At 44.3% G+C, this 23796-nt stretch overlaps 1 long non-coding RNA gene across 1 annotated transcript; it reads right to left on the bottom strand.

The window, feature by feature from the left end:
* Positions 1-21812: 21812 nt before the first annotated feature.
* LOC122931957 lies at positions 21813-23332 on the bottom strand. Its single transcript, XR_006388258.1, has 2 exons — positions 23302-23332; positions 21813-21955 (listed from the first exon to the last, which is right to left on the bottom strand). It is a non-coding gene; the product is annotated as an uncharacterized LOC122931957 (long non-coding RNA).
* Between the last annotated feature and the right edge of the window lie 464 nt (positions 23333-23796).

Below are 23796 nucleotides of genomic sequence, written 5' to 3'. Positions count from 1 at the left end.
TTCCCAATTTAGCAATTTCATAATTTAGTGGTTTCTGCTATATCAGAGCTATTTGAAATCTATCCCTAAAAGGGTATATAATATTCAAGGTGCACATTGGGTCATTCAGAATAACTTCACACACACCCGCTACTGTGTATTTCCAAGTCTAATTCTGGCACTAAACCCATACCTGTCACCCAGCGCCTAAATACTAGGCCTCAAATTTATATCCCGCTAAATCTGTCCTTAGTGCTGTAGCTGGGCGAGTTATTTAGTGTCCGTTCAAGCACATTTCTTGTTCTGGGTTGAAATACAATTCCCAATTTAGCAATTTCATAATTTAGTGGTTTCTGCTATATCAGAGCTATTTGAAATCTATCCCTAAAAGGGTATATAATATTCAAGGTGCACATTGGGTCATTCAGAATAACTTCACACACACCCGCTACTGTGTATTTCCAAGTCTAATTCTGGCACTAAACCCATACCTGTCACCCAGCGCCTAAATACTAGGTCTCAAATTTATATCCCGCTAAATCTGTCCTTAGTGCTGTAGCTGGGCGAGTTATTTAGTGTCCGTTCAAGCACATTTCTTGTTCTGGGTTGAAATACAATTCCCAATTTAGCAATTTCATAATTTAGTGGTTTCTGCTATATCAGAGCTATTTGAAATCTATCCCTAAAAGGGTATATAATATTCAAGGTGCACATTGGGTCATTCAGAATAACTTCACACACACCCGCTACTGTGTATTTCCAAGTCTAATTCTGGCACTAAACCCATACCTGTCACCCAGCGCCTAAATACTAGGCCTCAAATTTATATCCCGCTAAATCTGTCCTTAGTGCTGTAGCTGGGCGAGTTATTTAGTGTCCGTTCAAGCACATTTCTTGTTCTGGGTTGAAATACAATTCCCAATTTAGCAATTTCATAATTTAGTGGTTTCTGCTATATCAGAGCTATTTGAAATCTATCCCTAAAAGGGTATATAATATTCAAGGTGCACATAGGGTCATTCAGAATAACTTCACACACACCCGCTACTGTGTATTTCTAAGTCTAATTCTGTCACTAAACCCATACCTGTCACCCAGCGCCTAAATACTAGGCCTCAAATTTATATCCTGCTAAATCTCTCGTTAACGCTGTCCTGTTGTGGCTGGGAAAGTTATTTAGTGTCCGTCAAAGCACATTTTTTGTTCTGGGTTTAAATACAATTCCCAATTTAACAATTTCATAATTTAGTGGTTTCTGCTATATCAGAGCTATTTGAAATCTATCCCTAAAAGGGTATATAATATTCAAGGTGCACATTGGGTCATTCAGAATAACTTCACACACACACGCTTCTGTGCATTTCCAAGTCTAATTCTGTCACTAAATCCATACCGGTCACCCAGCGCCTAAATACTAGGCCTCAAATTTATATCCCGCTGAATTTGAATACAATACATTGGGCCAAATAATATATTTGTTGTTGTGGTGAACCATAACAATGAGAAAAACATCTAGTAAGGGACGCGGACGTGGACATGGTCGTGGACATGGTCGGACATGGTGGGTGACGTGAAGCCTCATTCTCTGCTATGACATGCAGACTGATTCTCTGCTGTCATGAAGCCAGATTGTCTGTTACGGGACCTCTCTGCTCTGCCTGTGTGCTAGGCCTAAATATATGCCAATGGACTGTTGCAGTGGTGGGTGACGTGAAGCCTCATTCTCTGCTATGACATGCAGACTGATTCTCTGCTGACATGAAGCCAGATCGTCTGTTACGGGACCTCTCTGCTCTGCCTGTGTGCTAGGCCTAAATATATGCCAATGGACTGTTGCAGTGGTGGGTGACGTGAAGCCTCATTCTCTGCTATGACATGCAGACTAATTCTCTGCTGACATGAAGACAGATTCTCTGTTACGGGACCTCTCTCCTCTGCCTGTGTGTGTGCTGGGCCTAAATATATGCCAATGGACTGTTGCAGTGGTGGCTGACGTGAAGCCTCATTCTCTGCTATGACATGCAGACTAATTCTCTGCTGACATGAAGACAGATTCTCTGTTACGGGACCTCCCTCCTCTGCCTGGGTGCTGGGCCTAAATATATGCCAATGGACTGTTGCAGTGGTGGCTGACGTGAAGCCTCATTCTCTGCTATGACATGCAGACTGATTCTCTGCTGACATGAAGCCAGATCGTCTGTTACGGGACCTCTCTGCTCTGCCTGTGTGCTAGGCCTAAATATATGCCAATGGACTGTTGCAGTGGTGGGTGACGTGAAGCCTCATTCTCTGCTATGACATGCAGACTGATTCTCTGCTGTCATGAAGCCAGATTGTCTGTTACGGGACCTCTCTGCTCTGCCTGTGTGCTAGGCCTAAATATATGCCAATGGACTGTTGCAGTGGTGGGTGACGTGAAGCCTCATTCTCTGCTATGACATGCAGACTAATTCTCTGCTGACATGAAGACAGATTCTCTGTTACGGGACCTCCCTCCTCTGCCTGGGTGCTGGGCCTAAATATATGCCAATGGACTGTTGCAGTGGTGGGTGACGTGAAGCCTCATTCTCTGCTATGACATGCAGACTAATTCTCTGCTGACATGAAGCCAGATTGTCTGTTACGGGACCTCTCTCCTCTGCCTGTGTGTGTGCTGGGCCTAAATATATGCCAATGGACTGTTGCAGTGGTGGCTGACGTGAAGCCTCATTCTCTGCTATGACATGCAGACTAATTCTCTGCTGACATGAAGACAGATTCTCTGTTACGGGACCTCTCTCCTCTGCCTGTGTGTGTGCTGGGCCTAAATATATGCCAATGGACTGTTGCAGTGGTGGCTGACGTGAAGCCTCATTCTCTGCTATGACATGCAGACTAATTCTCTGCTGACATGAAGACAGATTCTCTGTTACGGGACCTCCCTCCTCTGCCTGGGTGCTGGGCCTAAATATATGCCAATGGACTGTTGCAGTGGTGGGTGACGTGAAGCCTGATTCTCTGCTATGACATGCAGACTAATTCTCTGCTGACATGAAGACAGATTCTCTGTTACGGGACCTCTCTCCTCTGCCTGTGTGTGTGCTGGGCCTAAATATATGCCAATGGACTGTTGCAGTGGTGGCTGACGTGAAGCCTCATTCTCTGCTATGACATGCAGACTAATTCTCTGCTGACATGAAGACAGATTCTCTGTTACGGGACCTCCCTCCTCTGCCTGGGTGCTGGGCCTAAATATATGCCAATGGACTGTTGCAGTGGTGGCTGACGTGAAGCCTCATTCTCTGCTATGACATGCAGACTGATTCTCTGCTGACATGAAGCCAGATCGTCTGTTACGGGACCTCTCTGCTCTGCCTGTGTGCTAGGCCTAAATATATGCCAATGGACTGTTGCAGTGGTGGGTGACGTGAAGCCTCATTCTCTGCTATGACATGCAGACTGATTCTCTGCTGTCATGAAGCCAGATTGTCTGTTACGGGACCTCTCTGCTCTGCCTGTGTGCTAGGCCTAAATATATGCCAATGGACTGTTGCAGTGGTGGGTGACGTGAAGCCTCATTCTCTGCTATGACATGCAGACTAATTCTCTGCTGACATGAAGACAGATTCTCTGTTACGGGACCTCCCTCCTCTGCCTGGGTGCTGGGCCTAAATATATGCCAATGGACTGTTGCAGTGGTGGGTGACGTGAAGCCTCATTCTCTGCTATGACATGCAGACTAATTCTCTGCTGACATGAAGCCAGATTGTCTGTTACGGGACCTCTCTCCTCTGCCTGTGTGTGTGCTGGGCCTAAATATATGCCAATGGACTGTTGCAGTGGTGGCTGACGTGAAGCCTCATTCTCTGCTATGACATGCAGACTAATTCTCTGCTGACATGAAGACAGATTCTCTGTTACGGGACCTCTCTCCTCTGCCTGTGTGTGTGCTGGGCCTAAATATATGCCAATGGACTGTTGCAGTGGTGGCTGACGTGAAGCCTCATTCTCTGCTATGACATGCAGACTAATTCTCTGCTGACATGAAGACAGATTCTCTGTTACGGGACCTCCCTCCTCTGCCTGGGTGCTGGGCCTAAATATATGCCAATGGACTGTTGCAGTGGTGGGTGACGTGAAGCCTGATTCTCTGCTATGACATGCAGACTAATTCTCTGCTGACATGAAGACAGATTCTCTGTTACGGGACCTCTCTCCTCTGCCTGTGTGTGTGCTGGGCCTAAATATATGCCAATGGACTGTTGCAGTGGTGGCTGACGTGAAGCCTCATTCTCTGCTATGACATGCAGACTAATTCTCTGCTGACATGAAGACAGATTCTCTGTTACGGGACCTCCCTCCTCTGCCTGGGTGCTGGGCCTAAATATATGCCAATGGACTGTTGCAGTGGTGGCTGACGTGAAGCCTCATTCTCTGCTATGACATGCAGACTGATTCTCTGCTGACATGAAGCCAGATCGTCTGTTACGGGACCTCTCTGCTCTGCCTGTGTGCTAGGCCTAAATATATGCCAATGGACTGTTGCAGTGGTGGGTGACGTGAAGCCTCATTCTCTGCTATGACATGCAGACTGATTCTCTGCTGTCATGAAGCCAGATTGTCTGTTACGGGACCTCTCTGCTCTGCCTGTGTGCTAGGCCTAAATATATGCCAATGGACTGTTGCAGTGGTGGGTGACGTGAAGCCTCATTCTCTGCTATGACATGCAGACTGATTCTCTGCTGACATGAAGCCAGATTGTCTGTTACGGGACCTCTCTCCTCTGCCTGTGTGCTAGGCCTAAATATATGCCAATGGACTGTTGCAGTGGTGGCTGACGTGAAGCCTCATTCTCTGCTATGACATGCAGACTAATTCTCTGCTGACATGAAGCCAGATTGTCTGTTACGGGACCTCTCTCCTCTGCCTGGGTGCTGGGCCTAAATTTATGACAATGGACTGTTGCAGTGGTGGCTGACGTGAAGCCTGATTCTCTGCTATGACATGCAGACTGATTCTCTGCTGACATGAAGCCAGATCCTCTGTTACGGGACCTCTCTCCTCTGCCTGTGTGTGTGCTGGGCCTAAATATATGCCAATGGACTGTTGCAGTGGTGGCTGACGTGAAGCCTCATTCTCTGCTATGACATGCAGACTGATTCTCTGCTGACATGAAGCCAGATTCTCTGTTACGGGACCTCTCTCCTCTGCCTGTGTGTGTGCTGGGCCTAAATATATGCCAATGGACTGTTGCAGTGGTGGCTGACGTGAAGCCTCATTCTCTGCTATGACATGCAGACTAATTCTCTGCTGACATGAAGACAGATTCTCTGTTACGGGACCTCCCTCCTCTGCCTGGGTGCTGGGCCTAAATATATGCCAATGGACTGTTGCAGTGGTGGCTGACGTGAAGCCTCATTCTCTGCTATGACATGCAGACTAATTCTCTGCTGACATGAAGACAGATTCTCTGTTACGGGACCTCTCTCCTCTGCCTGGGTGCCGGGGCCTAAATATCTGAGAATGGACTGTTCCAGTGGTGGGTGACGGGAAGCCAGATTCTCTGCTATGGAACCTCTCTCCAATTGATTTTGGTTAATTTTTATTTATTTAATTTTTAATTTAATTCATTTCCCTATCCACATTTGTTTGCAGGGGATTTACCTACATGTTGCTGCCTTTTGCAGCCCTCTAGCTCTTTCCTGGGCTGTTTTACAGCCTTTTTAGTGCCGAAAAGTTCGGGTCCCCATTGACTTCAATGGGGTTCGGGTTCGGGACGAAGTTCGGATCGGGTTCGGATCCCGAACCCGAACATTTCCGGGATGTTCGGCCGAACTTCTCGAACCCGAACATCCAGGTGTTCGCTCAACTCTACTCAAATATAAATAAAAGCTGATTAATGTTTTTTTTTTCCCACAATAATGCCTCTTGTACATCGTCTTATTATCTTTTGGGAGACACCTATGTTATTTTCCGTCCAAAAATCACTTGCTGGTTGAATAAAAGTAACTTTAAGTCAAAATTTGCCTGGGGTATGAATAATTATGGGCAGCACTGTACTATATGATGTCTGATTTGCATTTCTACATCAGTCAAGTAAGGCCGGACTATAGGTTTACCATAAAGGTAGGCCTTCATGACGAATTTGGTGCCAGGGGCCTGGTAGAGGTAGGGTTAATGTGTGGCCGGAAGCGGAGGGGCGGGATAGCAAAGGTGGAGTTAGGGGGGAGATTATTTAAGGGGATGTAGCCAGGGGGCCATTTTAGTGTTAGTGAGAAAAGCGCCCGCCCGCCCACCCAGTAGGTATTGGGGAGGTAGCAGTGGTAGGGGTTCGGTAGGTATGGGTTACTGGTGAGGGTTGTATGTGATATATGTCGCGGCAGTCGAGGCGGGGGGAGGTCCTCGGAGCTGGTGGAATGGGTTGGTGCTTGAGAATGAGAGGGCCTCAATGGTGGGGCTGGACTCTCAGGATTGGGCACTCGGTTAATCAGTGAGGGCATCCATCAGTTTGGTGGCTCCGAGCTGGGTGTTTACGGCTGGAGGCAAGGTGGATTGTCCACTTAGTGGTTGTGCTGGATGTATACATGTTGGGGCTTCTAGGACCTCCCTCGTCTGGGGTAATTCATTGTTAACTTATTTGTATTTTTGTTTAATAAATAACGGCTGCTGTGGCCGATTTAAATCCGACTCAAGTCTCTGTGTCTTATTGGTAAGGGGGAGGTGAAAGGGTTAATGAGGGAGGTATTACAGGGGAGGAATGGTTGGTAGGCCCCGGTGGGGTCACCAATAATTCGCTCATGGGATAACCCCTTTAACTGTTAATTTGCTTATGGATTAAAACAACTTTTTCTCCAGAATGAGCAACAGATCGCTAAGGGAAAAGTATCATTCACATCCAGCTGAGCTATCCCTACATGGCAGACTGCCTGATTTAGACCTCTTGCACACTAACCTCTTTCTGCAGACCGCTTGGGAACCGACCGTAGGCCAGCCGCATGCGGATCCCGTATGTCTGTATTTCCATTCCACAAAAAATTAGAACATGTCCTATTATTGTCCTCATTACGGACAAGGATAGTACTGTTCTATTAGGGGCCAGCTGTTCCGTTCCACAAAATATGGAATGCACACGGACATCTTCCGTATTTCCCCAATAAATCACAATTGGGATGAGGTTTTGGTGTTGGTGTGCAGTGTGCTTTTTCCTCCACACCCAGCTTTGTGCATTTGTGCTAAATAGTTCCGCTTCCATTTTTGTCTCATTGTGGGACATCCAAGTGGTCTCATTCAAACCTAATGGGACATCCAAGTGGTCTCATTCAAACCTAATGGGACATCCAAGTGGTCTCATTCAAACTTAATGGGACATCCAAGTGGTCTAATTTAAACATTTGCTTTTTTAACTTCCCGTGAACAGCTATTGGTATAGGAGGGAGGTGTTATCAGCGACTGACAGCTATCTCTGTATTCATACTAAGAGCTCATGCACAGGAGCGTGTGTGTCCCATGCCCAAAAGTTGGTCTGTAATATACAGGAATCGGCTGTGTGCACTCCTTATCACGGATGCATACCTGTTGACTTGAATGTGATCACAATCCGCAAGTTATGGAGCGGGTTGGAGCAGAGTCACAGATCGGAAGCCCACGGAAGCACTACAAAGCTCTTCCATGGGATTTCAGACCAAGCCTCTGCTCAGCAAAAAAATAGAACATGTTCTATAATTTTGTGGTGCGGAACAAATCTTGCGGATTGTGGACTCATTCAAGTCAATGGGTTTGCATCCACAAAAAAGGTACCTGTGCATTCCAGACTGCTATGTCCGCAGCACAGGCATAGGGCATAGGGCTTGTGTGCATGAGCCCTTATACACACAATGCTATCAATACTGATAACAACTACCTCCTGTAGGGGGGTTAGTTTCCCAACTTGCTCGGGACCCACCAGGGAATTTACCTGTACCCCTGACGGCATATTTGCATGTATCTGTGTAGTGTGCCCCCAGTCTGACACTGGAGAGAACTACAACTCCCAGCATGTCCATTCTGTTATTATGGGATATCAGAGGACAATTCAGAGAGGGACTATAAGAGAAGAGAGGACTACAACTTCCAAGGTTTCTTAGGCTCACCAATTCTCCACTGCTGAACTCCGTCCCCGTCTGCACTGATTACATGATAGTGGTATCATCACAGGTCCTTCCCACTTCTCCTCTTCACTTCTGAACTCTGGCCCCTCCTGCACTGATCACATGAAGGTGACGTCATCACAGGTCCTTCAGCTCTTGCAATGTAGCAATGTAGCAGATTGTAGTGCCCGTCCTGCTGTGCTCCCCATCCCCACCCCCTTCCCCCTTGAGAATCCCAGGCATTTTTGCTAATTTATAAATTCTTGGCTGGGCAGTTTGTTTTAGGCCCCAAAAAGAGTATATGTCTGGAAAAAAAGAGGACCAGAGGTCACCAAAAAGTTAAAGACTGTTCTGGAGGAGGCTATGGCACTTGTTGGGGGCACTGTGACTGTCAATTATGGCACAAAAGTCAAACCACGGTCACCTGACCAATAACTCCTTTTAGGGGCGCTATCTATATGTTAAAACTTTAACCTTTATTTACTTTTAAAACAAAAATACTCAGAGAAACCAATACTACAAGGTAATTAAAAAATATCAGGTTGCAGTTACGGGCTAAGTCAGTTAATTTATGTCTTTTATTTATCTTTTATTACCCCAACTCCCCTGACGAAGCCGCATTGCAGCGAAACATGTCGGGTGGGGTAGTGACAATGTACAATTTTTAGACAGGTTGCAGTATAGGGCAAGATCCACAACCAGCAGGGTCACAATCATTGTCCAGCTCAGTACATATTGTGCAGATGTTCGGAGGCAAACTGCCTGATCTCCCAGCGTGTGAGATTGAATGATGGATGTCTGTCGCACTGGGATATAGGAATACATCTCATCTATTTACAATAGAAACTCCTATACCTAGGACCTATAGGGACACCAAACAATTCACCATTGAAAACACACCTGCTAACCTGCGGTGATATATGGCCACACAGTATCCATGAGGTAAACTACCTCTTAAATAGAATGTAGAGCGAGCGACAGCGCCCCAAAAAGACATAAATTAACAGTCCATAACTGCAACCTGATATTTTTTAATTACCTTGTAGTATTGGTTTCTCTGAGTATTTTTGTTTTAAAAGTAAATAATAAAGGCTAAAGTTTTAACATATAGATAGGACCCCTAAAAGGAGTTTTTGGTCAGGTGACCGTGGTTTGATTTTTGTTACAGTCTCCTGAGGGCCCTATAGGGACAAAAATCTGGTTCTTTCAATTATGGCACAAGTATGGATAAGGTGGAAACTTATAGAGGGCCATGGCTGAAATTTATAGGACATTTATCTGTTATGGGGGAACTGTGACTGGCATTCTGTGTCTTTATTTTGTGTTCTTTGGTTTCAGGGGTGAATGCATGATTTTCTCAGGGAGGAAGTTAATGGGGTATTCCCTTTTTTCTATTACAGGTACATTTACCTCAGAAAAATGTGTTACCTGCAGTCTAGAAGATTCTTGCTGTACAAGTGAAGAGCGCAGCTGATTGGTGCTGACTGTTGCTGGGGGAGATTTCCAACCCTCTGATTTGTTGTTGGTTTAGTGGCGGGAAGCTGTTCCCCTTTATATTTACAGGTTCGGCGGAGCTGGCTCAGATGTGCCTGAAGAACTGACCAGCGTCCCACCCCCCCTTCCCTTATTTTCGCACTGTGTCACCTGTCGCTGGGCTTTATTAGAGGGGTAGTGTCGCTCAGCTCATGCTGAGTGGATCTTGGTCTTTATATGGTTAATTTATTATTGGTCTTTTGGTATCGGTTATTATGGTATTTTAAAATTAATTTATTTATTTAATTTATGGTTGTTAAATATTTTAAGTGACCCTTAATAAAGCTCAGCGGCCATTTCCTCCACTATGTTGTTGTTGTCAATCATTTATTAGCGTTAAGTTAGTATTAGAGTTTGTCATTTGCCCCCATGAATAGGTCTGCACCCATTGCGGATATTGCAGAACGGACGCGGACCCATTCCACGGACGTGTGAATGGACCCTAACAGAGACTTAGTAGCAGGCAGTTTGGGGGTAAAGTGGCTTTAAATTATGGAGGTACAGTGGCTGGCAGTTATGGGGGCACATTCCCTAGCAGTTGGGGCACTGGGGCTATCACCCCTGGCATCACTGTGGATAACACTTGTCGGGGTTATTATTGCTAGGATTTCTTGGGGAATTATGGCTGCCAGTTACAGTGACAGCAGAGGAAACTTATGGGGGCATTGATTGGCACTTATATGGCACTTTCTCTAATGTAAGATCTGTAGGAGTGGTGTGGCTGGCACTAAATATGGCTGGCAGTTAGGAGGGCAATCCCAGACACCTGAATAAATGTATGAGAGCTCAGTCTGGCACATATGGTAAACTGGCACAATGAGGGCACTGGGACTGCGACTTGTGGTATTATGAGTGTACTGTAAGGATACAGACATGTAAAAATTCTGTTCCAACGTACATCTTAGGCCTCATTTACCAAGGACTGTCTTTGTTGCCCCTAGCAACCAATCAGAGCTCGACAATCATTTGTTTAACTGCTCTGGAAAAATGAAAGCTGCTTTTTGATTGGTTGCTATGGGCAATGAAGACAATCTTACTAGTAGATAACTTTGATGAATGAGAACCCATTTTTTAAGGGGGGGAGGGGTGTGCGCCTATGTTATTATTTATTGCATGTAATCCCCTAATATTACATATATAATACGCATTTATATATTTAAGCCAGGCTGTGTTCCAATGTAGGTCTAAATAGGAACATGCGGATACATTTCCAATTTTCTGCCGCCATAAAAGACCCCGCAGCGTTCACCTGGACAGTCGTTGACCCACCAGCGACTGTTCTCATTCGGCGCAACAGTCCTGGGACTCCTAATACTGCTGAGAGTCTTAGCAATGCTCCGCTAACTTGGTTATTTCATAATTAATTTTATTTTAAGGGATATTCCTATCTGGGACATTTATAGGATGGGCCCCTAAAGAGTGCAGACAGCAGTTCACGCATGTGCGCCCATCCTTCATTCACTGTTTTGGAACTTCAGAAAATACCTGAGCGCTGGTTTGGCAATTTTCAGGAGTCCCATAGTGGTGAATAGAGAGGTGGCCGCGCTTGTGCTGCTTGTTCTCTATTCGCTGCTATGGGACGTCCGAAAACAGCCAAGCGCGCTCGCTACTTTTGGAACCCCCAGAGAATGGAAAGGACGCCGCGCATGTGCAATTTGCTCTCCTTTTACTTCGGACCTCTGTTCTGGACATATGAGCGGATCCCAGAGGTGGAATTCACACCTATCAGACATTTATGGCGCATCCTATCAATATATGCCATATATGTCCCAGATGGGAATACCCCATTAACTTCCTCCCTGAGAAAATCATGCATTCACCCCTGAAACCAAAGAACACAAAATAAAGACACAGAATAAAGACACAGAACACGTTAATTGGGGGATAAATGGCCAAATTGTTTATTTAAAATATTAAAAATGGCAAACCCCCGACTCACAGAGAGTCACCCTCCAGCACTCAGTAGAGGAAAACCCCCTGTGGAGGAAACCTCTAGGGAACCATGGCTGGAGGGCTGCCCTTCCCTTGGGCTTAGAGGGTAATGCCACTATGTGGCTGCCACATAAATAGTAGGGGGGGGGGGGTGCAGCAGCCGGGCTGATCTGGTTGGCTAGGCGGATGTCCCTTTCCTCCCATTGGGCGATGGGCTTCCTGCTAGAACCTCCAAATATCGTCAAGGTGCGGTGGGCGGGGGTAGTCAAGCTCAAGGTCCTCAGGCCATCAAGTACGGCACCAAATATGGCTGCTCGCCTGCCTTTTACAAGGGTTCCACCCTTATGACACATGTGCTTGTGATGTCACAGGTGTCTATGACTGTTCATAGCAGTGTTCTGAAGGGTTAACCCTTTAGTGACTGTCAATGTGCCTTACTGCAGAAGCTCTTAACCCCTTCCTGACCACACTTTGTCAATATACTCCAGTTTGGATAATCACCATATATGGTCCCCTGATAATCGCAGGGTTTCATCTATCGGGTGAGCAGGTTAGTTCTGTTACTGACAGCTACTGGTCCAGGTGCTGACACTGAGTAGTAGCCGGACCATTGGCTCTTAGTTAACCTCTTCCAGAACAGACTAACAGCATGGTCTGTTCAGTTTTCTATGTGACCCTTGACCCTACCCTGGGACCCCACTTGAGTATGGTACAGCCATGAAACAGACACTTGCATCTTGACTTTACCCAGGCAGGAGTCGCAGTGCTTAGTGGTTACAGTCACCATTGGGCACGAAGCTTGATGGTTACATTGTTATTATGAGCTTGGTGGTTGCTATGGGCAACTGAACAGTCTAGCAGGTAAACAACTTGATGGTGTCAGTCTATCACTGAGGCCCACAGCCCTATAGTTACAGATCTCACCCTGAGAGCACTTGGCTGCAGTTTCTGACAACTCACACTAACCAGATGTTGCGGGGCACATGGATCAATCTCTTCCCAACTGTCATCTTCTCCTCAATTGCCTCTTGCTGTCTTCTGTCCTTGACTGAGCCTAGACATCTGACTGATTGTCAGCCACATCACTGATTGTGCAACGGGCGCCTCCCCCTAGGGCCCTCTATATATAAATGTCCCAGATATAGGAAATGCTGAGTGGTATTGTAACGTCCCTGAGTGGCATTAACACTCCTATGCCCTGCTTAAATCTGTGTATGCTAATATCATTTTATCTATGCATTTATTCCAAGTCCTCCACATTGTGCATTTCCTATTTCTATGCAACTGTATATGTTCATGTAAAGTACCTGCTTCACCAGTAGGTGGCAGCAAGCATGGCAGAGCTACAGTTAGAGAGAATGGAACCCTTCTTTCCATTCTAACCCTCTCTCTAAGGAAGAGTGGAGACTAGTTAGTTAAAAGGTCAGTCCTAGCTTACCCCCAGCTTGGATGAAGGTGTGCAGGGCCACGTTTTTTTGGGACATGCAAAAGCCCAAACCAGGCCAGCCAGAGCACCCTCTCAGCTGGACATGGAGGCAGAAGCTTGAAGCCTCAGAAGCCAGGAAGAAAGTTCCCTGGTATAACTGAACCCCTTACGGACACATGACGTACCGGTACGGCATGTTTCCCGAGTCCTTAAGGACACATGACGTACCGATACGTCATGTGTTGTTCCGATCACCACCGCCCGGAGACACTAAAACATCATTTTTTTGTTTGAAAAAAGCTGTTATTGTGTAAAACTTACATAAATAAAAAAAAAGTATACATATTTGGTATCGCCGTGTTCGTATCGACCGGCTCTATAAAAAGATCACATGACCTAACCTCTCAGATGAACACCGTCAAAAATAAAAACTGTGCTAAATAAACAATTTTTTGTCACCTTACATCACACAAAGTGTAATAGCAAGCGATGAAAATGTCACACGCACTCCAAAATAGTGCCAATAAAACCGTCACCTCATCCCGCAAAAATCATACCCTACCCAAGGTAATCGACCAAAAACTGAAAAAATTATGGCTCTGAGACTATGGAAACACTAAAATATGGTTTTTTTTTGGCTTCAAAAATGAAATCATTGTGTAAAACTTACATAAATAAATAAAAAGTATACATATTAGGTATCGCCGCGTCTGTATCGACTGGCTCTATAAAAATATCACATGATATAACCCCTCAAATGAACAACGTAAAAAATGTAAAATGAAAAACTGTGCTAAATAAACCATTTTTTGTAACCTTACATCACAAAAAGTGTAATAGCAAGCGATCAAAAAGTCACACGCACCCCAAAATAGTGCCAATAAAACCGTCATCTTATCCCGCAAAAATCATACCCTACCCAAGGTAATCACCCAAAAACAGAAAAAAATTATGGCTCTCAGACTATGGAAACACTAAAACATGATTTTTCTTTGCTTCAAAAATGAAATTATTTTGTAAAACTTACATAAATAAAAAAAAGTATACATATTAGGTATCGCCGCATCCGTGACAACCTGGTCTATAAAAATATCACATGATCTAATCTGTCAGATGAATGTTGTAAATAAAAAAATAAAAAAACGGTGCCAAAACAGCTATTTCTTGTTATCTTGCCTCACAAAAATCATATGTACCCTAAACTAGTACCAACAATACTGCCACCCTATCCCGTAGTTTCTAAAATGAGGCCACTTTTTTGGAGTTTCTACTCAGGGGGCAAAAGGGGGGCTTAAAATGGGACATGGTGTCAAAAAACCAGTCCAGCAAAACCTGCCTTCTAAAAACCATATGGCATTCCTTTCCTTCTGCGCCCTGCCGTGTGCATGTACAGCGGTTTACGACCACATATTGGGCGTTTCTGTAAACTACAGAATCAGGGCCATAAATATTGAGTTTGGGTTGGCTGGTAACCCTTGCTTTGTAACCGGAAAAAAATTATTAAAATGGAAAATCTGCCAAAAAGTGAAATTTATAAATTGTATCTCTATATTCCATTAATTCTTGTGGAACACCTAAAGGGTTAACGACGTTTGTAAAATCAGTTTTGAATACCTTGAGGGGTGTAGTTTCTTAGATGGGGTCACTTTTATAGAGTTTCTACTCTAGGGGTGCATCAGGGGGGCTTCAAATGGGACATGGTGTCAAAAAAAAACAGTCCAGGGGGGCGGAGCTAGCGCCAGACCTGAATGGACGTGTGCGCCTGAGCTCTGCTGCTTGATTCCGAACTTTTCACAGCAAACGTTAGCTACTGAGCTGCAAATATGGGCAAAATCGGCCAGCAAAAGACTGGGGACTCATCCCTTTCCCACAAACAGCCTTCAAACTGTGGGGATATGGACCAAATTTATTAAAAAAGCCGCGGCAATATGCGCGGCCTGGGAATTTTAAGATGGCGCCGGAGCCTAACAAGGAGACGGAAGACAGTGAACCTGACCTCCAAGCAGACAGCGGTGATCTGGAAGATCTTAAACTCCGCAAGCACCTTCCGATCTCTAGGAAGTACCTGGATTCGGCTCTGCAGAGGGCAATGGAACCGCTGGTGAGCGAAATGGAGAACAACCAGGCGGTGATCCTGGACTTTCAGGAAGCAACTGCCGTTAGCCTGCAACAGTGCCAGCTGCACCTTAATGAAGCATTCAATGCCCTGGAAGACCAGGAAAACCGGGGAAGGAGAAATAACTTGCGTTTTAGAGGGGTTCCAGAAATTGACTCTCCCCAAGATCCAGCTGAAGTGGTTAAGGAGATATGTGAGGGGTTACTAGGCCCTGAACGCTCGGCATCGATTATTCTAGAGAGAGCGCATCGTGCTCTGCGCCCAAGACCACAGGGCAACGAACCCCCTAGAGATATCATCTGCCGGTTTCTTCACTTCCAGGATAAGGAAGAGTTAATAACTAAAGCTCGTCCACCGAATGGAGCAAAATACAAGGGAGTGCCAATCAACATCTACCAGGATCTGGCTCCTATGACGCTCCAGAAAAGAAGATACCTCAAACCCCTCACTGACTGGCTCAGAAATCATAAAATCCTTTATCGCTGGCAATTCCCGTTTGGGTTGTCCTTTTCTTATCAGGGCAAGAGGATCACCATTAAATCTCACCTGGACCTGGGCGCAGCGTATGATCTTCTGGACATTTCACCCTTGCCGATTGCAGATTGGGACGCTGTCAAAGACATTTCATCATTGCCAAGTCTCCCCAGAATAGTTCCATTCGAGATGAAGAATACTCCTAAGGCACAGAGACAGAGGGACAAGAAGAAGAGTCATCCTCTCACCCCTAGACGCATTTCTACAGACGTTTTCTAAAGCAGCAGACGGGTCGCCTCTTTATAGTCATTATTTTATGTGATGAGTATAGCCCCCTTATATTCTCTCTATATGTTACCCTTTTTCTCCCTTCTTACTCCCGTATTATAGTATGGGAGTATACCTCCAGTTTCTTCTCCAAATACTGTAGTATTTAAGACGAGACTGAGAACACATAGGGGTTTCCCCTTGTATTGTTGGGTTCTTTATTATATGATGCGTTGATAGCCATTACTGAGATGCTAGAGTTAATATTGCCTAGATAGCTTCCAGATGGTAGATGTGGATGGGCTCAATGGGATTCGGGATATGCTGCTGTCTGATTAGAATCCAAGGTTAGGAGTAAGTATCCCATTAGTCGCAATTGCGCATTTAGTCAGAATTAACGGAGTTATGCGAATATATTTGCCACATTAAATCGCATAACCACAGAGATTCGGTTAGCCTAGCGGGGTTCAGCCATAAGACCCTTGCGCAAGGATTTAATAGCAAGACACAACTAATACTTGCAATGCCTCGAACGTATTAGAACGATAAAAAAAAAATACAACGCACAGATGGAGGGTCCACCCTTCTCACTGGAGCCCTTTTTTGATCTACTATCCAATAATTACATTGTATAGGATATTGCCTCCACAAATCCTACTTGCCCATCCACAAGAAACACCTAGCAACCCACTCAACTCCCCCTAGGTTTTATGGAGGGACAGCAATTCATGGCCCATCCCCCTGTATTTCCTATGCCTTGCCCATCTCCACTTGCCCTGCCACTTCAACCTACTGTTTCTATAGCAGCTCAGTTTATCAAAATGTATGGTCGGGTCTACTATGGGCAAATGCCTTTTCCCCCTTTAGACCAGGTCCCTCAAGACCTTTCCGTTATTGTTACATTTGTGTTTTTTTAGTTCAAATTTTGTTTGTTCTTTGCTTTTATCACTAGGTCTGAACATCCCCATGGGGGAATACATCCGAGACGGGTCATCTCATCTTCAGGAATAAGACGGCTATCTATTGTACTCCGACTAGACGATAAGTCCCATATTTTACCCATTAACATACCACATCCTCATGGTACTATTTTGACAGAATGCTTGGTCCCCCCTCTTTATCTCCAATATGGCTATTAGTGTTGCCTCTTATAATGTCAAGGGACTTAATTCACCTTCTAAGAGGAGTCAGGTCTTTGGGTTACTGAGGAGAAATAGAGCAAACATAGTCTATTTACAGGAGACTCATTTTAAATTGCAACATTTTCCCAATCTTTCCTTTTCTTATTACCCTACGTGGTTCCATTGTGGATCCCCTTCGTCAAACTCTAAAGGTGTTAGCATTGGATTCCACAGTAAAGTACCCTTCATTCTGGATGATCAATTATGTGATCCGGATGGGAGGTTTTTGATGATTAAGGGAAAGATTGGACAACATTTATACACATTTGTGAACCTTTACGCCCCAAATGATCACCAGATATCGTGGCTGAATTCAACTCTTCAGAAATTAGAAACTTTTAGAGGTGGTGTCACGGTAGTAGGAGGTGACTTGAACCTAGTCCTGAATCCCCTCATAGACTCTTCCTCCCAAAAATCGGCCCAGTCTCAAAAGGGTATTCGCTCTCTATTGAGGAGTCTATCTAAAGCTCACTTGATAGATGTCTGGCGTACCATGAACCCAGACTCCAAGGATTATACCTTTTACTCCCATATGCACAAGTCTTACCAGCGCTTAGACTACTTATTTGTGTCAAAAGAGCATCTCCAGCTGTGTTCCAGGGCTGAAATAGGTTCCATAATCCTATCCGACCATGCCCCAATATTTATTTATATGACACAGCCCTCTAACCAGAAACATAGAAGCCACTGGAGATTTAATGAACAACTTATTAACTCTTCAAATAACATATCTAAAATGACACAACTGTTCCACAAATCTTATTGGCGTGGGTGAAAATATCCTTCCACCATTTCTGAAGAGGGGGGCATTCCCACCAAATATGAAAGTATGAACCCCTGTCATTTTTGCACCGCCAGCATGTATCTAAATTATCTGCATTATAGAGGCAGGTAACATCTGGGGTCCTATACCACCTCGTCATTATTTTGTACCCATTTTCTTGGATGCGGACGCATCTAGAAATTTTATGCGGGGTAAGTAGAAGTTTTGGTAGGTCCTCTTGTGAAAAGGTAATTCCCATGTCTCTCTCCCACAACCTTATGAATGCGGGTTTGATCAAAGGGACTGGTGATATTATTTTCTTATAAATTTGCGAGACTAGCTTAGTATGTTTGGTTTGGTCTGATAACAAGGTCTCGAACCAGGTCAGAGGTCGAGACAAGTCCTTCAGCCTGATATTTTATCCTATGAAAGTGTGTAAAAAAGACAGCAAATGAGGAATTTCCTCACTGTCTGGAAATAATTCTAACAGAGAATCCTGTTTCAGGACTTCACCCTTCTCATCGAAAAGGGATTTGATAAGCAATGCAGAATTTCTGACCGGGTTTGGGAGATACTCTCTCAGGTTATGCGGGGCGTAGGATAGGACATCTTTCACTTGTATCAATGGCGAGGGTAATGGGATTGCGTATTGAGATTGTTGGAACCATTTCCATGTTTCCAGTGTTGATTTTACAACCGGGTTAATGGGCCTGTCTTGGGATGGGAAATTCTTCACCCCTACCAGTAGACCTGAGGGGAAAGAACCAAGTTCACTCTGTTCCATGGAGATCTAGGGCTTCCGGTTAGGGCGCTTGAACCAGTCTATCAATCTTGACATCAAAACTGCTCTCCCATATAACTCTGGGTCAGGCAACCCTATACCTCCATTCATCTTCGTTCTACATAGCATAGAGCGAGCTAACCGAGCTCTTTTCCCGGCCCAAATAAATGAGCTAATTTGACTTTTCACTTTAGCATAAAACGTCTTTGGGACTGGGATCGGTAATACTTGTTGTAGGTAGGTTAGTCTCGGAAGAACTAGTGATGTAGCTATATTCTTTCTGCCGAACCATGATAACATCGGGTATTTTAGGCCAACAAACTGATCAGAAATCGATTGAAGGAGCGGGATGTAATTAAGTCTGAACAGAGAGGATGGATCAGGGCCAATTTTAACTCCCAAGTATGTAATATATGGGGTATCCCAATTAAAGGGGGAGTTTGCTTTCAGTGTATTCCTAGTTGAGGAAGGGAGGTCAATGCTGATAATATGGGATTTGCCCATGTTAATTTTGAAAATAGAGTATATGCTAAATTGCTCTAGTATCTCATAAATTAACGGAAGGGCTTTAGCTGGGTTGGTAATCATAATTAGTAGATCATCAGCAAAGGCTGCTACTTTGTGTTCTCTTTGGTCTATCTTGATGCCCACTATTCTCTTCTCCAGCCTAATAGCCTGTAGGAGTGTCTCCATTACCAAAACAAATAATAAGGGTGACAATGGGCATCCCTGCCTGGTGCCATTCCTGATGCCGAAGGAGGGGGACAAGGTATCGTTGATAATGATAGATGCTGAAGCATGTGTATATAGGGAAAAGATGGCATTAATGAATGGATCTGGGAATTTGAGTGTTTTAAGAACTTCCATCATATAATCCCAATTAACCCTATCAAAGGCTTTTTCAGCGTCCGTGCTAAGGAGGACTAGAGGCCGTCTATATCTTTTTGCAAAATATATGGCATTAAGTACTTTGGCGGTATTATCCCTGCCCTCCCTACCACGGACAAAGCCAACCTGATCTTCTTTAATCAGGGATGGAAGGAAAGAGGATAAGCGTGTGGCCAGCATTTTGGCTAGAAGTTTCAAGTCTAGATTTAGAAGGGATATTGGACGATAATTGGAGCATTGGGAGCTGTCTTTTCCCTCCTTCGGAATCAGAGTGATATGTGCTCTTGTCATATCTGAGGATAATGGGACACCAGACAGGGAGCAATTAAATAAAGAAAGAAGGTAGGGCCCCAATGTTTTATAAAAGTTGCGATAGTACAGGGCTGGTTATCCATCAGGCCCAGGGCTCTTCCCATTAGGAAGTTGTTTAATCGCACATTCAAGTTCTTCTAACGTAAAAGGGGCTATTAAAGTTTGGGCTTGGGAATCTGTCAGTGCCGGTAACGCTAATGAATTTAAAAATGAGGTTACTGACTCTTTAGGAGTACGTATAGGGGAGACATCACTTGATCTATCTTCCTCTTTAAGATTGTAAAGTGAGTGGTAGAACCTCTGGAATTGTTTGGCGATTTCTGAGGTAGTGGAGACTTCATCTCCGTTGGAGGTCTTAATCCTATGTATGTAGTTATGGGATTTCCTCTGTTTAATACGTTGCATCATAAATTTAGAAGCCTTATCTCCATGCGCGTAATATTTGTATTGCGCATGGAGATAATACTTCGCTGAGGCCGCACCAAGCAGGGTTTTCAAAGCACTTTTTAGTTCTGTAAGCTCTTTCAAATGAGATTCCAATAAAGAGCTCTTATGAACAGCTTCTAATCTATGAATCTGTTTTAAGAGGTCATCAACCTTCCTTTTCCTCTCTTTTTTGAGTCTTGACCCCCTGCTGATAAATTGCCCTCTCATGTAGGCCTTATGTGTGTCCCACAGTATACTGGGAGATATGTCAGGGGAGGCATTGATAGAGAAGAACTCCTCTATCATGTCTTGAGTATGTTTTTTGTTTTCTTCAGAGGATATTAATTGTTCGTTAAGTCTCCATCTAAAGGCTCTGGGTTCTAGTGAGGGGGCTTTGATTTTAATAAACACTGGTGCGTGGTCCGATAAGAGTATATTGCCTATGTAGGCGTGGGTACATAATTGTAAATGTTCTTTTGACAGGAATAAATAGTCGAGCCTTTGATACGAATTATGGGGGTGGGAGAAAAAAATATAGTCCTGCTTTGAGGGGTTATATAAGCGCCAGACATCATGAAGAGCACTTAGATAAAGCTTATTTTTGAGGTGTCTGAGTGTTTTAGTAGAGATTGCAGATTTGTGGGAAGAAGAGTCTAGTATGGGATTTATAGCGATGTTTAAGTCACCTCCAAATACTACTATTCCCTCCTTAAATGAGTCCAAAATGTTGATTATCTCCATCAGCCACGAGGTCTGATTGAGATTTGGGGCATAAACGTTGGCCAATGTATATATTTGGTTTGCGATTTTCCCTTTCAGCAGTATGTATCTGCCATCTACATCTTGGATATGCGAAATATAGGTAAAAGGCAGACCCCTCCGCACTCCTATGCTCACGCCTCTGGATGCAGCAGAATCAGAACCACAATGATACCACTGTGGAAATATCGTGCGGGACAGATCTGGGTATTTATTAAATTTAAAATGCGTCTCCTGTAACATCAGGATTGCACAATCCTCTTTTTTAATGTGAGAGAATATTTGGCTACGTTTCGATGGTGCGTTAAAACCCTTAACGTTTAGAGTAGCAATACACAAGTCAGCCATTTGGTATTGAAATGTCTAATTGTGTACCGCTGAGGGAATTTGGCAGTATGTGCGTGAGTGCAATCATATTGTACTTAACCATCCTAGGCTGAGCAACGAAGCTGCACAGGAGTCCCCTTCTTACTTTAGTGGGTAAGGTTGATTGTCTATAGAACCTGTCATGGAACCAACAATAAAGTAAAAATAACATTAAAAACAAACAAAAACATTGATCAAAAATATAGAACCAATGAGCAATACTGCTCCAACAATGAGGAAGGGGGGGGTACAATACACATTATAGTGTGACTTATGTATGTTCCCTCTGACTAGTATGCATATAAGCACTTAACAAGGAAAATTAGAAGACAGTCCCAGAGCTAAAAGAGACATATGGAGAATTATAAAGAGCGAATACTTATGTTAATGGAAACCTCAGTTGACCTATGATCCAGCTAAGGTTCAGTCCCGTATCTAATTCAAGAATCAGGCAATGGGAGACGTCTTGGTGTAGAATGACAGTAAGGAGATTGCAGCACACAGTTTTTCATGTTTGCTAATAAATTTTAATTTCACATTTTTTCGTCACATAATTAGAGTTCCGGTGCACTATTTCACAATTATAAGCATGGAAGAAAACGACCAGACGTTTCGGCCTTTCACGGCCTTCCTCAGTGGTCTTAGATCTATAAAGATAATGCATATTTGTATGAGCTATATGATATCAACGCATTGGTCTCCATATTACATGAGAAAATAATTACTTAGAAATTTTTTTACATGTATGTGCATATACACACATAAGTATGTATATGCATGCACATGCATACACATCCGCATATGAACATGAGGAAATGAATACATATTTACAGGGAAATTTAGTTTAAAAACAATAGACAGTTCATTGTCATAAAGAAGTAAACATAACTCTATCAGCGATAGTGATTAAGGTCAATATAATTTAGTATGCTGTTGTTGGTGAATAAATTTATGCATATGGTACGTTCTGGTATTGTAGTTGCACACCTGCGGCTGACTCCCAGCCTAGAACACTCTTGCACTGATATATGGGCACTGCTTAAGGATGATCCGTTAGGTAGGTCAGGACATCATATGGGAATAATATATAAAAACTCAGTGTTCAGTGTCCATAGCTGGGTAGCCTGTCACGTGCATGCAAGCAAAACACTTAGTTCAGCATGTAACATCATCAGGGGAATGCATGAATAAACAACGCATCGAACAAAGGACCCATTCTGTTAAGGATCTATCAGTTACCTTGAATGCTGTGTGATGGGGATTGGCGCCGGATGCACTGTGCACGCGTTAGCTAAGCGCCTTTTGAAGCGGCGGAGGGCGCAACTGCCTACTGGGAGATCCGGTCACATGACCTTGTCGGGGTGTGCGTGCGTTCCACTTGCGTGTCAAGCACGCAAATTGAACGTGCGCCGTGTACTTATGCGCATGCGCAAGACGGACGAAGCTGTCCTGCATTTTACCTGCGGCGGAGAGCGCAACTACGTGTACTTATGCGCATGCGCAAGCCGGACGAAGCTGTCCTGCATTTTATCTGCGTGTCCTTCACTATATTGTGTGTTCATGGGGCAATTAAGGGGCAGGAATGTTGTGTCATTTGACACACTAGTTCATTCTGAGCTGGGGCTACGCTGAACACCCTTGAGTGTCCAGTCAGTGTGGGTATAGTGTTAATTGTGGTGCATTCATGCAAATCCCAGATGTACCTTTTAATAGGAGATATTACCATATATGGTATGATATCAGTGCATACTATCATGATACAGGCTTATTGGAATCTGATGAATCTATAATGTCCCTATTATGATGGGGAGTGGGTGGATAACAGGGAAGAGGGGGACAGGAGAGGGTAGAGGGTCGGGGGGGAAAGAAAGGGGGGGGAAAAAAAGGGGAAGGGGGATGGAATGGGGTGGGAAACAGGGTGGAGAGAAGGGGGGGGGGGGGGGGGAAGGGGGGAAAAAGGGGGGGGGGGGGGTTTGGTAGTTTGTTATCTCACCCTCGCAGGTCATATGATATCAACGAGTCTGGAAGCTAACGCGTGCACAGTGCATCCGGCGCCAATCCCCATCACACAGCATTCAAGGTAACTGATAGATCCTTAACAGAATGGGTCCTTTGTTCGATGCGTTGTTTATTCATGCATTCCCCTGATGATGTTACATGCTGAACTAAGTGTTTTGCTTGCATGCACGTGACAGGCTACCCAGCTATGGACACTGAACACTGAGTTTTTATATATTATTCCCATATGATGTCCTGACCTACCTAACGGATCATCCTTAAGCAGTGCCCATATATCAGTGCAAGAGTGTTCTAGGCTGGGAGTCAGCCGCAGGTGTGCAACTACAATACCAGAACGTACCATATGCATAAATTTATTCACCAACAACAGCATACTAAATTATATTGACCTTAATCACTATCGCTGATAGAGTTATGTTTACTTCTTTATGACAATGAACTGTCTATTGTTTTTAAACTAAATTTCCCT

This window comes from Bufo gargarizans, chromosome 3 (genome assembly GCF_014858855.1).
Source record: "Bufo gargarizans isolate SCDJY-AF-19 chromosome 3, ASM1485885v1, whole genome shotgun sequence".
NCBI classification, from domain to species: Eukaryota; Metazoa; Chordata; class Amphibia; order Anura; family Bufonidae; genus Bufo; species Bufo gargarizans.
The sequence above is the reverse complement of the archived record's forward strand: the minus strand, read 5'-3'. Positions and strand labels throughout refer to the sequence as shown.